The sequence below is a fragment of the Spermophilus citellus genome (assembly GCF_964194105.1).
Source record: "Spermophilus citellus genome assembly, chromosome: 13".
Lineage (NCBI taxonomy): Eukaryota > Metazoa > Chordata > Mammalia > Rodentia > Sciuridae > Spermophilus > Spermophilus citellus.
In genome coordinates, this window is record NC_138193.1 from 114,460,449 (window position 1) to 114,477,891 (window position 17,443).

Here is a 17,443-nt window from a genome sequence, read left to right on the forward strand (position 1 = left end):
TAGTATCTACTTTGGAGGAACAGAAAAATTTCTTTATGGCCCGTGTATTAATTTAGTAAGTGCTGATTAAGACCCTATTCTAGAATGTGCTGAGTCAAGACATCAAGCAGCCATAAGAAGTGGCTTTGTTTCCTGATCCCTAGGAGCTCACAGCCTGACTGTGAGCTTGTTTAAATTAGTCCATCATGTATCTCTGGGTTTCCCAAATGGTCATTTGAAACAGGGAACCCAAATTTTTTGGAGTGAGAATCTCTTTGAGTGACCTGCTGCACAGTGAGATACACAGGCTTGGATCCCTTTTCTGCCACCCAGCAGAGTTGTTGTGCCCCTTGAAAGGGCTCCCCAACCTCAGCAGCTGCTTCTAGGCCCTCTCTGTTGTCCCACGGTAGAGGCTACTGCATGGGGCGGGGGGGGGGGGGGTATGGGGATGGCTACAGTGTCTCAAGATGGAATTGGGTTCGACGTGGTCTCCCAAGTGGGGATGGGGGTGTGGACCAAGCTTACCCTGGGTGCTGGCTCTGGCACAGGTCAGTGAGCCAGGTCTGGGCCAAGCCTGAGCTCAGGCAGGTGACTGCTGGTGACAGGATGACTCAGGCCTACCTTGGGCCCTAGCTCCTGCCCAGGTCAGCAGATTTGGGCTGAGCCTGACCTGATTGCTACAGTTTTGATCTCAAATGTCCCCCCTAAGTCTGAGTTCCCAGGTGGCAGGACCAGGAGGTGGTAGACTATTTAGGAGGTGGGTTCCAGTTGGAACTTTTGCACAAGATGTTCATATTTTTCACTCTAGTGTATGCACAATACTCACCACCTGTGATGTGTTTTTTTAAAACACCGTTCACTTTATCTCTGCCTGGCGGCTGTTTGACCTGCGGTTCTTACCTCACATGGAGGACCAGGGGTTGGATACTCTCTCTAAGGTGACTGAAGCAAAACCACATGGATCCCATGTTGATAAAGGAAGAACTCTTTTCCAGAATAAAACGATTACACTACGACTGTTTTCTTAGATGCATTTTGGAAGCCTTGAAATACACCTCCAATCAACAAGCAGATAATAATTTAAACTAATTTCTTTGGTTATTTAAAGAAAATTAACATGTGTGATATTACTTAATTCTGAGAAGCAGCATCTCATTTCCACTGCAGAGCACAACAAAGCCTCAAGAAGCTATTGCCTCCTTCAGATACTCACTCCTCACAAAGTCTTGACTTGCGCACATGGCATGATACAAAACAGGATCATTCTTTATTTGAAAATATTTCAGTTTAAAAAAAAAGATACAACACATCTCCATTTTAAGGATGGAGACAATAATAGCATCTAAGATTCTTAATTTCAAATAAAACTTTTGAGAAAGAACCTTTTAGAAATGATCATAAACACATCAGTTATCCAGACAATAAGATTTCAACGTCTTTACAATAAATGACCCAGGGTACTACTGACTTAAGAAATTGCTATTCTCATCCAAATCTTCCTTATCATGTACCAGTACATCAGCAGAACAGGAAAATACCACTCTGTATCCAGTTCTTGAGTTTACACACAGGATATATCTGCATCTATTTTTTTTCAGTTTATTTTCTTATAACATCTGGAATTGGTAACTCAACGGTGGTTGGTGTTATGTTTAAAATCAGATCAGTTACTCTGACTTTACTCTTCATTTTTAACTCCTTTGACTGTTCCTGGCCCATCACAGAGCTGCAGACAATAGCCCAAAGGCCGCGTCTGGCCAGCTGTCTGTGTTCATTAGGTCCTTGAGCTAAAAATGGCTTTTATGTTTTTATAGGATTCTGAAATGTAAATAAAAAGGAGAAGAATAAAATGCAAGAGAGGCCAGATATGGCCCACAAACTTGAAATATTTACTCTGCGACCTGCACAGAAAGCAGTTTCCCAGACCCTGGTCCAGATTGAAATCCAAATTCCCCGTGCTGGTGCCCGAGGCCCCTCCTAAGTGGGACCTGGGCTCTCTCTAGTTTAACCCTCCTCTCCTGCTCCCACGTAAGTTCCCGTGTGGACGACCGACTGCCTCACGACAGGTAGAAGGGGGCACTTCTGTTGGAAGCACTTTCCGTGAATGCGGTCAGTCACGTTTCAGAGGAGCACGCAGGAGGAGAAAGGGGGTCTGGACCCTCACCTGGGAGACTGAGCCTCAGGTGAGCCACTGCCCAGATCACCAGAGGTGCGCTCACTCACAGCCATGGCACAGTGTGGCCGAAGGCAGTGACCACAGCCTGGGGGTGGACCAGAGTCCCTCCAGGTGGCCTCTCCAGTCAGCCTGTGCTTCCTCACAGCACGGCCACACCTGTGGCTCCAGACCTGGGTGAGTGGCCAGCAAACAGGGCAGGAACTGCCCTGTCTCTTCTGATCCCCTTGGAAGTTGGCGGAGCCACCACAATACCCTCCGGAGCAGACACCCCCTCACTGTGGGAGGAGTGTCACCGAGTCAGACAGGAGTAAAACCTACAAAAGTATAAAGAACTCTGACTGGAAAATGTTATTAATTGTGACATCAATAACCTACAGCTCTATTTACATCAGACAAAATGAACTTTAAGTCAGAAACAAACACAATTGACAAAGAAGGACAGTAGGTCGTGGCGTATATAAAGAGTCACATTTACCAAGAAGACACAGCAGTTACAAACACATGTGCACCAACATCAGAGCACCTAAACATGTGTCGACAAATACTGACACAACTTCAAGAAGGAACAGAAATATAATAACAGTAGGAGACTTCCATATTCTATTTTCAATAATGGAGAGAACAGCTGGTCTGAATAATATGATAGACCAAGTGGACACATCATGTGTGTACAGAATAGCCACCCAATATCACAAGAAATCCCATCCTTCAAAAGAGGAGGAGAGAGAGGAGGGATAGGGGAGGGGAAAGAGGGAGGGGAGGAGGAGGGGAGGACTTCAGGGTTGTGAGGACATGGAGAAGCTCGTACCCTTGCACACCATGGTGGGACTGCAACATGGAGAGCAGCTGTGGAAAACACTGCAGAAGTCCCTCAGTTGTTTCAAAACAGAACTACCAGGTGACACTCCAATCCTGGATTTTATTCAGAATCACCAAATCAGGATCTCCAGAACAGCACCACGTCATTGCAGTGTCAGTCCCGAGAGCCGAGGTGCAGCCACAGCCTCGGACGCCCACTGGCAGGTAAAGGGAGCGTGGTGTGCGCACAGTGGAATACCAGCCCTGAGAAGTAACACAGTCCTGCAGTATGTGACAGCACCGACGATGCTTGGGGACACTGTGTTGGGGGAGCCAGCCACAAGAAGGCAGCCTGTGATTGCACTGCCTGGCATACCTAAGGTAGACTCAGAAGACAGCGGACGACGGTGACCTCAGACAGGAGGGAGGAGAGAGTGAGGAGCCTCTGGGCAGCGTGCGCAGCATCAGCCACAGGGAAGACAGGTCCAGAGGCCCGCAGTGTTGACCCTAGGGTAACAGCACTCTTCACTTGAGCATCTGAGAAGGCAGACCCTGTGCCAGGGTCTTACCACAATGAAATAAAATGCATTTGTTGAAAGTCATCCTCGCCTTGTTAGAAGGTGTCCCGCCCTGCAATCTAAGGACACATTAAGGATTGATTTTGACTGGGTTTTCCTCTGGCTGGACCATGGGGTTTGCTTTCCATGATGACTTCAGGATCTAACCCCTGTGAAGCAGTCAGCCTCCACTCGTAGTGAATATGCAGAGCTACCTACGTAACCAGTCAGTCCTGGAGGGGGACTGTGTTTGCAGAACCCCTCGCCTCCCATACCAAGTCTGAGGGCTGCGAGACAGTGCCCCCGAGCAGGAGCTGCCCAGCAAGGAGTCCATCTGAACACAACATGCAAACAGAAACTGGCTAATGTCTTAAGTTGGGTTTAAATCCCCCTCTGCCTCCACAGCCATAAAGTGCTTACGGCACTAAGTGAAGTGCAGCCTCGGGGCTGCAGGTGGAGAAGATCAGAGAGTGGAGGTGCATCCAAGCCCTCCCCGGCCACTAGTGGTTCCAGTGAATGTGCAGCAGAGCGTATCTGAGCACTGCCCACTGGACAGGAATAAAGCAGAAGAGCCAGCCTCACTGGACAGTCCCACCTTTGTGAAATCTAGAGTGTGGTAATGAATGGCTGGATGCAAAGAGACACCTCTGTGTCCCCACGTGTGTCCCTAACCCCCACCAAGGAAAGGTAGGGAACATGTGCACAGAAGGAGTGAGAGGTGGAGCAGGGATGGCAGCGCACAGCATGGGAAGCTCTGAAACAAAGCAGAGGTGAGTCCAAGAGCTGCAGGAATGGGTTTTGAATGTCTGAGGAGATAGATGGGTTTAATCTGATTTAAACATTCCAACACGTACGCATGCATCAAAACACCACGTGGCACACCATAAACACATTTTTATGCTTTGGTTTATCAGTTAAAACTTAAAAAAAAAAAAACGGATGGGTTCTGAAAGAGACATTCAATAAAGGGATAGCCCTGCTCACTGAGAGGTTCCTCCAGGTAAGTGATGGCTCACGCGTCCAGGGGGAATGTCCAGCCGTGTCCAAGGTTTCCCCACTGTCTTGGTCCAGGAAGAGTAGACTTGCACCCCAGAACTCTAGATTCCTTTTCAGTATTTCTCTTCTTCCACAATTGTGAATCCTCAGGAGACACCCATCCTCCTGCGTCACCACAGCCTCCCATGAGGCCACAGGGGAGGAGGGCACCATCTGCTCTTCGCTCACAGACCTACCCAATCCACAGTGTTCCCTGGGGGAACCCAACACTCAGCCCGGGGCCAGCCACTCTCTGCACCCGATGGCCTGCTGTGCCATGGTTTGTATTTATTGCATGTTTATGCCACTCACCCATGTAGAGCCACCAATGAAAACAGTTTTTGTAACAAATAGCAAATTATATGACACTCGGAGAAGAATTAACTATTCAGAATGTGAAACTCAGTAATGCATGCATTTACACCAATTTACCACAAAACGTGGAGACCAGGGACAAGAGTTTAAATTGCATTGGTTTGGTTGGATGCTGTCAGAAGTTGCTAAGAACTGGTTCCTTTCTGCAGCCGGCCCCAGCCCTCCCCAGAGAGCCACAGTGGTGGACACCAGAAACACCTTGAGGCCGTGATGCAGAACTGGGTTCTAACTACTCTCCCCCTCACACTCTGCACATCTGAGGATGGCACTGGCTTCTTGAGTCCCAGGGTGTCCCCTCACCAGCTTCATATGGCAGTGGTATGGACTACACGGGGCTGTGTCTACACAGTGCCACGTTGGTCCACAGGGGAATGAGATAGGTGAACTCCCTTTCTCTAAGGCATGAGTCTGGGGGAAATGCCACTTAATCCCCCCACACCATTGTACACACACACACACACACACACACACACACACAGGCAAAGTTGGCATCTGGGTCAAATCACAAGGAGAAGATACATCAGAGTCGGCCATGAGAGTAAGAGCAGACCAGGATGCACGCATGTTGGGGGCCCTGGAGGACGTGGACCTGCAGGCAGGCCAGGCCCTCTGCCCTGGGCCCAGGCGTACGGTGTCACCTGAAGACAGAGCCTCCTGTGCGGGGGTTCTTGCATTTCTCCTGCAGATTCTGGCCCTAGAGGGCTGACATGCCCACAGCAGCCCCAGCCGGGAGTCGGCTGGTCAGCACCCTGCCTCCCACCCTGCACAGGTGGACGTGAGGCACTCCCTGTACCTCCTTCAGAGGACCCCAGCGCCACTCTGGCCGTTCCCCGCAGCCATCACCTGCCCTGCGAGGCCTCCTGCTGGTGTCCCTGCCTGTCCCCCCTCCCTTCATGGCATGCTACAGTCCCCTCCAAACACAGCCCAGCCGCACCCTTGGCTGCAGGTCTGCCCTGGCATTTCTGCCCTGGCTGGTCTGGCTCTCACTGTCACACTCTGTCATTCATGACCCTTCCAGGGGGCATGGAGGCCACACAGCTGAGTGTCTCCTCAACTCCAGGACACCAGGGACTGGCTGCAGCCTTCCTCCCCCTCCCTGGTGGCTGAACCTCTTGGCACGAGATTGAAGGGGCCACAGTGCTAACAGTGTGACGCAGTTGTCTGCCACTTTGTAGTTCTTCAAGCCTCCACCAGGGGGAGCATCCCTGACAGACTGCCGCTTCCTGTGGCCAAAGGGCTCAGTGCCTCACTCTGTGCCCTCTGGAGGGCAGACGCTGCCAACCACAATAGTATCTCTATTTCCCTTGCACCCTTTGCAAATGAATATGGTGTTATAAATGCAGACTTTTCTCAATTACTGAGTATTTCAAAGCTAAATGGAGCCCAATTGCAGAAACTGGACTCAGACGTTGAGACCCTACTCAGGGCCGCTGTTCTGTTCAGGCACTGTCTACACAGGACACCAGGCAGGAAACTGACACCCAGCGCCATTAGGATGCCTGGATCCCGAGTCTCTGAGGATGGCCGTTAGCAGCAGCCAGGAGAGGAAAAGGAGGCAGCTTCTACTCTGGAAAGCAGCATGGAAAGCCTCCCCAGAGCCCACGGCAATCGTCCTTCCCCCTGAGCCTCAGTGGCCTGGACCAGACACTGCTGCTCATCTCCACATGAAATCCTGTGGGCAGGGGATGTCCCGCTGTGATCTGCTGGGTCCTTCAGTTCCAGAAGACAGCACCCACCTAAGGCCAATCACCACCTGGGATTGGCCTCGACCATAGACCGCCCCTGGAAGCTGGTGTCAATCCAGCAAACCAATCATCGGCCAGACAAGGGGCAGCCCTGGGATGACTCTGGAGATATCCCATGCCATCTAAAGGAACGCAGTGTGGAGACTGAGCCCCCGGTGCCCTGCCCTCCGCCCTGCACCGTCTTGGGAGAGCACATGCAGGACCTGGCACACGTGACCTGGGTGGACCTGTCTGAAGAGCCAGTGAACACCCTCAGCTTTGCCAGCTTCCTGTGGCCAGGCCTCCACCCTGAGTCCAGCCACCATTTGCCAGACAAGCTTTGCTGCTCAATAGCAGGCCAAGGCTATCTAAGCTGGAATAAAAGACATGTAAAATATGTTTATCACAAACATGGTCCCTAGGGTGGGTCCCCCTCCCTGCATGCATCCTGCAGAATGAGGTGGCTAAGCACACGGCCTACAGGGTGATGGGGTTCCAGGGGGAGGTGTGGGCCCCACCAGGACTTCTTCCAGCTGAGTCTGACCACAGGCAGGCCCAGGAGGCAGGTTGCTCTTAGAATTTGGTGACCCAGCTCATGTGCACACTTGGCCAGGAAACCCACAGCTGCTGGGCTGGGTTCCATTTCTAAACTGAGCATTAAATCATCAGATATTCTTAGCTGGTTGGTGGCCTTTGTCACTGCCGTCCTGGGAAGCTAGCACCCCCTTCAGAGCTTCTGTCCCAGACTTCTGTCTGGCTCCTACCTGCGGCCAGCCAGGCCCCTCACTCTGCCCACAGAGCGCCCGCTGTCCATCTCAGCCCCTTTTCCCCACCAGGAGCACTCCCCCCACACCTGCCCCCTTCTGCAACTCCCTTCACACATCCTCACCTCTCTACCTGGCTGTCCCTTCTCAGGACAGGAAGGGGACGTTTTATTATGGTGACTAGAACTCACGTGTATGGTAAATAATGTGGGGTGAGGGTGTAACTCAGTGGCAGAGCATTTGCTGAGCATGCACGAGGCCCTGGGTTCATTCCCCAGCACCACACAAACACCCCAAGATAATCTACCTATAATCAATAATGAATATTTGTACAATATCCTGTTTGTAGTCAAGAAATAGAATATATTTGCAGCTTCCTCTCCAACACAGAAATCCTCTGCTCTTGTCTTTCTTTGCCTCCCATTTCTCTAAACGGGGCAATAAGCACGCCCAAGGAATTGTAGAAGCCCATGGATCCTCGTAAGTGCAGCTGATTAAACACCATGCAATTGGAGAGATAACTGGAGCCTCCTCTTTCCTTCCTGTTATTATTCTATTTATTTATGTAACTGTTGATTTCAATGAGCAGTTATTTTGCCTCTCACTAATGTCTGGTTAATATTTTTCACATAATGATCCTATGGTAAGAAATAAAGGAAATTGCCATGTGTGTGACTTTAAGAACGAGAAAGTTCTTTACAACAAATAGAGAAGCAATCCATGCAGCTCCAGCCCAAGTCCAGCTTGGTTACAGTTAATCATGGAAGCTGGGGGGTATGGACTAACAAAGTCCTCAGGAAATCCCCACCGGGATACCTCATGATTCCTGGGTTCCCCGTTGCTCTGTCGGCCACCCCCCTTCCCCACAAGCTGTGTGGCAACAGAAAACCATCCTATGGCCCAAAGGAGGGCTCCTGGTAGGAGAGCCAAACTGGGAACACGCATTCCTACATTCCTAGCAGGCAACAGGAACAGAACGGCATTTTAAATCATAAAACATTTGTTTCCATATGAAAATAGTGACTATGTTGAGAAAGGACCATAATTCTTTTACTTACACAAATCTATAAAACCTAATGTGATCCTAGCAATGCACTACCATAAAATAACAACAACAGCCTTTTTTTTATTTGCCTTCAGCTTTCCAGTGGTTGACTTAAATGTGAAGACCACACAATTTGTGACCCTTCAAGTAGTGAAGGAGAGATTGACCTAAGTTTTAAAACACTAATATCAGGGCTGGGGATGTGGCTCAAGTGGTAGCGCGCTCGCCTGGCATGTGCAGGGCGCTGGGTTCGATCCTCAATGCCACATAAAAATAAAATAAAGATATTGTGTCCACCTAAAACTAAAAAATAAATATTTTTAAAAACACTGATATCAGATCAATGAGGCCAGGGGCATCTACGCACTTAGACTCCCTCCTAAGGGCCTCCTGTTCTGGCCAGGGTTGCAACAGCAGTGCCAATGACACCTTGCATCTGTGGAGTCTCCAGGACCCCAGAGGCAGCCGCTGAGGGCTCAGTGAGCCTGCCGATGGCTAAAGGGTCAAAAATGCCCATTTTAAGTCAGAAAACACAGGCTTCCTCACCAAATACAGACCCAGAATTGGTCATATGGGGAAGACTGGGTCCCCCCGTCCACACACCAGGGAGCAGAACTTGGGCAGATGGGGCACAGGGACATTCTGTTATGCTCTGGGTCCAGCCATGGCCAAGACTTGGGGGCAGAGTGACACTGAGAGTGACGTCTGAAACGGGCCATGAAGAGGACGTAGATCCACAGCAATGGCACCAAGAGCCATGGACACCAGAGAGGCAAGACCAACCCATGGTATGTGGGCGTCCTTGTCCAGTTTGGGGCCCCAGGTCCTTGGTAAAGCTCTGTTGCCTGCATGTTCTAGAGGTCCCTGTCTTAGCTCATGCCATTCAGGATTAAGGGAAGGACTGAGGGTTTTACCACATCAAAATTCCCCAGGGAGTAGTTTTTCTGGGACAATAGAGATCAACAAAAGACAGGGAATCAACCATCTCTCCAGGCAAGATTAAGATCGGAGATCAAAGAAGAAAATGTAGGCCCCAAATCTTCACCACATCGGCCTAGGATCTGACTCCCTTAACAAGACCCCTACAGTGCAGGAAGCAAAATCAAGGATCAATAAATGGGTTGGATTCAAATTGAAAAGCTTCTTCTATGCAAAGGAAACAATCAATAATATGAGGAGAGAGCCTACGGATTGGGAGAAAATCTTTACCACACACACCTCCAATAAAGCATTAAGGATATATAAAGAACTCAAAAACTTAACACCAAAAAAATAAATAACCTAATGAATAAATGGGAAAAGGAACTGAACAGACATTTCACAAAAGAAGAAATACAACCAGTCAACAAATATATGAAAAAGTGTTCAACATCTTTGGCAATTAGAGAAATGCAAATGAAAACTGCTCTAAGATTTCATCTCACTCCAGGCAGAATGGCAGTCATTAAGAACACAGGCAACAATAAATGTTGGCGAGGATGGGAAAAGGTACACTCATACACTGCTGGTGGGACTGCAAATTGGTGCAACCAACCTGGAAAGCAGAATGGAGATTCCTCAGGAATCTTGAAATGGAACCACCATTTGACCCAGCTATCCCACTCCTCGGTTTATACCCAAAGGATTTAAAATCAGCATATTACAGTGATGCAGCCACATCAATGTTTACAGCAGATCAATTCACAAAAGCTAAACTATGGAACCAACCTAGGTGTCCTTCAATAGATGAATGGATAAAGAAAAATGTGGTATAGGTATTCAGTGGAAATTTACTCAGCCCTAAAGAAAAATGAAATGGATGGAGTTGGAGAATATCATGCTAAGCAAAATAAGCCAATCCCACAAAACCAAAGGCTAATGTTCTCTCTGATATGTGGATGCTAATTCACAATAAGGTGGAGGGCACTAGGGAAGAACAGAGTTACCTTAGATTAGGTAGAGGGAAGTGATGGGAGGGGAGGGGATGTGGGATAGGAAAGATAGAAGAATGAGACAGACATCATTACTGTAGGTATCTATGTGACTACATGACCAATGTGATTCTGCAACATGTACACTCAGAAAAATGAGAAGTTATATCCCATCTATGTATGATATATCAAAGTGCATAAATGCATTCTACTGTCACATATAAGTAATTAAAATAAATTAAATTTTTAAAAAAGACTGGAGATTCTGCAGCATAAACCACAGTTCACTTCCACACCACACACACCCTCCCTTCTGACATGGGGTTCACATGGTGGCTTAGGACTCTGATTACACCCCACTACTTCAGGAGGTTTAATTCATAAAATAAACAAGACAGTGAGTGTTTACATAGAAAAGACATATGTAAATGTAAAGGCATAGTTTTCCAAGTGTCCAATGTAACAGGATCATTACAAAGAATCATGGTCAACATTTGTAAGGCAGAGAACTTTTGTGGTAACTACCTGAACTACATCATGTGACAAAATTCCCTAGAAAATGCTTGTGCCACTTTAAACACAAATGTAGCCCAAGTTGAGACAAGTCTAGAATAATAACTTCTCAACTTTCAGGATGGGATTTATGTTTCTGAGTATAATAGAGAAGGGAAATGCAAATCATGCAACTGGACAAACTATGAGAAGCCACAGTTTCCAGTCTCTGGACATCAGGAAGGTCAGGACTGGGATTCTTGGGAAGACAGACGCTCACCCAGGCTCCCCGGACTCACTGCAGAGCAAGGAGGTAGAGCCAAAGCAGAGCACCCACCTTGCTGAGCCGAGGAGGGGAGACCACAGTGCAGCACCAAGCAGTCACCACACACGTAACTGAACCCCCAAGTGAGAGGAAAATGAACAGGAGAAACATGGAGAAAATGGCTTAAACCTCCTCAAATCTGTTGCAAAACATCCACTGGGTTTCTAGGAAGCCCAGCAAAGCCCAACCAGGATGACCCCCAGACAACCACCCCTAACTCATCGTAGTCAAGCTACCGGAAACCAGTGATAAAGGAGAACATCAAAGTAGCAAAAGAAAGAAATATCAGTCAGAGGGAGCATGAATACATGGATTGGAGCTGACTTTCCACAGAAACATGAGGCTAGAGGAAATTGAAATGAAATTACTAAGGGAATAAGGGAGAAAACTGGTCAATCCAGAAGTCTCTAACCAACAAAAATATCTTTCAACACTTAGAGCAAAAGAAATACTTTTATATAAACAGAAGCAGAGAGTATGTCACTAGAACATTTGCATTCAAAGAAATGGTTTGTAAATAGCAAACATGGAAAATACATGATCAACATTAAAGACTACATATTTACTCTCAAATAATCTTACCTTAAGATTATTTTAAATTAATTTTGGAAGTTTAAAGCCAACATAAAGGCTTTTCACTGTGGAGTTATTGCATGTGCCAGGTTGACTTCGTAGATTCAGCACAAAGAAACCGGAGGTCAATGGGAGGACACGGTCCCAAGATTCTTGAACTCTGAATGCAGTGTACGTTCTAAGTGGACTATCAGAAGCTAAGGATGAATGTCAAAACCTTTAGGGTGGCACTGAAAATAAAGCACTAGGAATTACAGCATAAAATCAATAGAATGACTTGCATGGCATACTAAAATAAATAATAACCCAGAGAAAATAAAGGGAAGGAGATACAAAACAAAGTCCACCCAAATAACCAAGAACCAGCTGGGACAGAAAATATACAGCAAAGTGGTGACTTAAACACTATAAATAATCACTTAAAGGGTAAGTAGACTAAACTCCCAACAGTGGGTCATACATCGCCAGACAAGATAGAAATAGAAGAGCCACCGCGTTGCAATGCACGTCAACCTGAAGACAGACAGGCTGACAGAAAACAGGAGACATCCACACTCGTCGCGTGCACCTGAAGCCCAGGGCTCCGAGGCAAAGGGACAGAGATGTGGAAAGTTCACCATGAAGGAAGCCCAATCCTCCAGGAAAATGAAATTCCCAGTGGTGAATGTCCCACGTCCCAGTAACCAGGCTCAAGACACCTGAAGCAAACACACCTCACCTGAGGACGGGTGCTGAGCATCCGGCCAGTGACCCTGAGGCTCTCCGCCACAGAGGCTCAAGTTGCCTAGGACGATGGTCTCAGTAGGGACCTGGCCCTCCACGGACGGGGTAGGAGGGCAGGGCGGGGGACATGGACTGGAAGGGCCTCAGGACTAGGGAGATATTCTGTAACTACATTTGGTGACACGAGTGTGTGCGGAACCCATCAAATGATACGTGGGGGGAGTCGAAGGTATTCCATAGCCAAGTGCAGACAAGTATGTTAGTCCTGCTGGGCTGGTGTGAAAGAAGGCCACCCACCAGGCACTTTAAGCAGAAATTCTTTGACTGGCATTTGGGGGCCAGAGCCCAAGCCCAGGGAGTCAGGGAAGGTACTGCTGCAGGCCTGTGGGCTCGGTCGAGGATGGGTCTTCTCTGAGTCCTCCCATCAGTCCTCCGGGCTCATCCATCTCCAATATCCCCTCTTTCAAGGACTGCTCATACTGGGTTAGCACTCACCCTAATGGCCTTGTTTTACTTTAATTTCCCTTCAAACTCCTATCTCTAATAATGGTCACACTCTGAGGCCTGGAGGTTAAGGACTGGACATGTAGATTGGGGGAGGGGCACAGGTCAACCCACGGTATAACCCAGGAAGAATTCAGAAAGGAGGACTCAGGTCTGAGGTCCTCAAGTCACTTAGCAAAGCAACCCAAGTTAAACAGAAGCTGGGAAAGTGCTCCCTAAACATAAATATTTCTCCTTTATATGAGTTTTTTGCTCTGTTGATAATTTTGGCAGTTGTAGAAATTTTCCAGAATCCACATCCATCTCTTTATCCTGGAAATGAGTTTTGCAGACATTCACCTGAGGGCTGTGGAAAGGGCTCTTGGGAAGTCACCAACATTGACAGAGACTTGACTGAGCAAACAGGCAGGAAGCCCAGACCTCTGGGCACAATAAAGAAAGAGTCCCCTGAGTGACCAGCAGCTGTATGGCATCTTCCTGGGACAATATCAGTTGAAATGGAAGGTTGACATTGTCCCTGACCAATGCACACAGGTCTCCTGCAGCCTGTCATGTCAGAGGACTTCCCTGACCTGGAGAGGCCATTCTGAGACACAGGTGCAGCCACCAGGGGCTCAGACCAGTGCTTCCCACCTTCCCATTTCCAGAGATGGCCTGGTAGATGACAAATAAGACTTTTCTCTGATCACATGGAGTATTCCAAAGGAGACATGGGATATTGTCACCAGGAGGGTCCTTTCTCACCATCTATGACCTGCACAGCACAGATGCTCCATGGGGAAGTCCTGGGCTGGGAAATATGCAAGACTTGGAAATCTTGGATGTTGTAATCTATGCATGAGGTAAAACCTGCTGTAAGGAATGCAGATGCTGTTCCTTGCCGTAATTCTAAGTCCACCAACAGATTTATACAACAATATATGGCGTATTTAAATCAAGAGGTATGTCACCTTTAAAAATGCATTCCTTACAAAAATCATTCAAGTGATGTATTTCCGAAACGGTGCCATCTCAAATTTCTGCTTTCTCCACCGTCACCATTAAAATTGTTTTCTGATCCTCCCAGATAGCACATTCTCTACAGCGTGGGCTTTACTCGGTAAGAGAGATGAAGGCCAGGGAAACTGCACCATGACACAGAGGAAGCCCCTTTCAGGAACTTTAATGAAACCAGGGCTCAGCCATTAACCTTCCAGGAGGAAAGGCTGGGCCTGCTGCTCCCGAGATTAGTGAGGCCAATCTTTCACCATGACAAGCACGAGTAATGAATAATTAAGTGTTTAATATAATGTTGCTTTGGTGAAAAATGATAATTTTACAATGGATGGGCCTTAAGCCTATTCTATATTATTATGTGACATTAAAATAAAAGGGAGGGAGCACTAACGAAATAAACGGTTTTCTGATGGCTGAGCTGGAGCAATTCTGATGCTGGAAATCCTTTCAGAACCCTACAGTGACCCTGCTGGGAGAATTTCATGAAAAATTTAAGAGAGAGATTTTAGCCCAGAACAGCCCATGCCTTCCGCCAGCTTGCCTGAGGTCAAACCGTGTTTTCCCTGTAATGCTCCGTTAATGTCACAGGTGTAAATCAATCGGCAGATGCAGATGTTACCATGTCTTAAAATGAAACTTTAGCTCTCCTTCAAATCCTGTTTTTATTAGGTGCTGGAGTTATTTAAAATAATTTAACAAATGCATCCATGCATAACTTCCCATAAAAAAATGTTTATTGCAAGATTTTTTCGCCTTTCAGCAAATGTAGCTACTACTCTGAAGGCCCTCTGTCACTCAGCAGCTGCACAACTGTTCAGCCTGTGGACAGGCTGTCCTGGGTAGCAGGATATTCTGGCCCAGACTTACCACCCCTACCTGAAAAGGAAAACTACATTTCAAAGATCATTTTTTTTCTTCCCACTAAGGGCTTCTTTAAGTAAGGGGAAGAGTGATGCCTTTAATATGCAGGAAGCGCTAATTAGAATCTGCATTGTTATTCATTCATTCTAATTTCATTGAAGAACACAAAAGTTGGGGAGAAAGGTTTAATTAGGGCAACACTTGGAATGGAGAATGAAAAGTTGGCCACAAGATTCACCCCAGAGAGTCCTTTCTGAGGTAAATAAAACATGCTGATCGTTTCCTTCCCGCCTGGCTCAGCTTTCTCCTGCTCCAGTGCAACTGAGTCTGCCTTCCCCTGAAGCAATGGACAGATTAACTTGTCAAAAACCTCACCTTCAGAGAATCAGCCCTCCGTGTACAAGTGCAGAGAGACCTCAGCCAACCCTGTCACAAGCCCGTGTGCCCAGAGACCCCTGGGGCAATGCTGGAGAGCCAGGTCGGAGCAGAGGTGCCAGGCTTGCTTCCCTGACAGGACCCCTTGGGCCCCACACTGCACCCTGCAGGACTCTCTCCTCTTCCCTCCTCTGTATCCCAGTCACACTGCAGGTACCAGAGCCTTAATGCGTGGGTCCGCATTTCACCCAAGCCATCCCCACTTCCTGCTGGAAGATGAGCTCTGCTTACTCTGTCTTTAATGTTGAACGAATTGGACAACAGGTGACTACAAACTGCGGCTGGTGCTCACCCAGGTGACCTGCATTCCCTCTGTTCTCACCAGGCTCACATTAACTGACTCATTCAATTTTCAGTGGCTTATGCCCCACTGGAAAATGCGGGTCCTTAAATCTGCACCAACCCTGTCCTCCAGCCCCCAACGTTCCCGCCAGGGATTTGGGTTCTCCCAGAGGCCAGTAGGCACAGACATCAACGTTCGCACAGACATCTTCTCGGGGCTCTCCACCCCAACCCTTTACAGGCCCACTTGCCAGACCCCCACCTCAGAACTCTGCTCCAGAGACAACTCTTAGAATCAGGGGTTCTTTACTGATGCCCCCAAAACTCGAGGCTCTGTGACCACGGTGCATAGCAACTTACCCCTCACTGCACCAAAGCCAGGAAATGGTTCCCCCAAGCAGTGGTGCCTTCCCATGTGCCCCCCGCCCTCTGCTGCCAGCCCCTTCTTTCTCACAAGGGCCCTTCTCTCCAAGCCCTCAACAGCATCTGCACTCTTATCGTCTGTCCCTGGCCCCAGGGTACCAAAGGACTTCCCTCTGCTCCGTACAAGCCATCACCCAGCTGCCTGGCTGAACCTGCCCCAGAACAAACCAGATGTTCTCAGGAAGGCCTGGGTCCGGTTTCAGGCTCAAAGGCTCATTTGACTGCATTTATGGTGCAGTCAAGTATTTACCATGTCACAAACATGAAGCTGAGTCCCCAGCACACCCCTGCAAAGTCATCACAGGCTCACACCCTGGAGATCATGAAATGCGTCGCAGAGGAGTTGGGGACTTCCCCCAAAGGGAAGCCCAGAGCACTGGACCTTGGCCCTATCTCCAACTCCAGAGCCATGAGTCCCACATCTGCTGTCCCCTTTATAAACACTGCCTGCAAGACACGCAAAATTCTACAGATGCTCACAAACAGAAACTGAGACTTCCCTTCTTCTGAAAAGCAAATCCAGTGGCCTGGAAGAGGGACCTGGTGTGGCTCTGGATCCCGTGCATTAGCCCCGTGACCTTGGGCCTGTGCACGCGCACTTCCTGAGCTCAGTCCCCTGAGCCACAACGCTATGACAGTTCCACGCGTTTCACCACCCAGTGGTAGAGATCCAGTGAGTCACGCAGGCTCAGAGTCTGGAACCTGTAAGGTGGTGCTGCAGGACGACAGGAGCGGTGATGGTCTCCCAGGGAGAGGGCCAACGGCGCCCAGCTGTGTGCCAGGATGAGAAAGACGGGAACGGTAAACCGCAGGAGGAGGAGAAAACAGAACAGGTGAGCGGACTCCTCAGGTAACACGTTGGCACCTCCCTCGCTGGCACAGTCTTGCCCACGCCATTGGCAGCACCTTGCCTTCCACTCTGTAGCCACCAGAGCAGAGCACAATGTGCCTCCTGCCTCCCCACGGCACGCACCTCGCCCAGCCAGCCCCTCGGACCCAGGCACTCCCTGTCCACTCACGATGGGAATGGCAAAGGACCACGTAGTGTCTCATAAATGTTAGGGCAGCATTTTAAAAAAATCAAATATGAAATATTTACTCCAAGAAAGAGTGTTAGAGCCACTGGAGAAAACATTCCGCTTTTAGGAAGCAGACTTGTTGGCCACCTGGTTTCACAGAGGGGTCTTTATTTATACCCAGGAACAAAGCAAAGAACAGCTGCATGCATCTCACCTGCCCGCCAGCCCTCCGTAGTCCAGAGTTACAGTAATATTCCAGACTCCACTCAGGATTCTCTAAAAGGGATACTACAGGACTGTGGGGGCACTTTCCTCTGTGACGTGCACGTGCCCTTTCCTGGGAGCTCTGCCTCTGGAGAGTTCCAGGCCAACACCTCTCAGCAAACACAGACAACTCAGCCACGGGGGGGGGGGGGGGGGGGGGGGGGGGCAAGTGACCTAGATTTA